Genomic DNA, 230 nt, shown 5'->3' on the forward strand with positions numbered 1-230 from the left:
GATCTGGGGCTGTTTAGCCTAGAGAAGAAGAAGTTGAGGGAAGACCTCATTGCTCTCTACAACTACCTGAAGGGAGGTTGTGGAGAGGCGAGGGTTGGTCTGTTCTCCCTAGTGGAGAGTGATATGACGAGGGGAAATGGATTTAAATTGCACCAGGGGAGGTTCAGGTTAGATATTAGGAAGAATTTCTTTACTGAAAGGGTTGTCAGACATTGGAACAGGCTGGGCGC

This window comes from Apaloderma vittatum, unplaced genomic scaffold, assembly GCF_000703405.1.
Source record: "Apaloderma vittatum isolate BGI_N311 unplaced genomic scaffold, ASM70340v1 scaffold20035, whole genome shotgun sequence".
Taxonomy (NCBI): Eukaryota; Metazoa; Chordata; class Aves; order Trogoniformes; family Trogonidae; genus Apaloderma; species Apaloderma vittatum.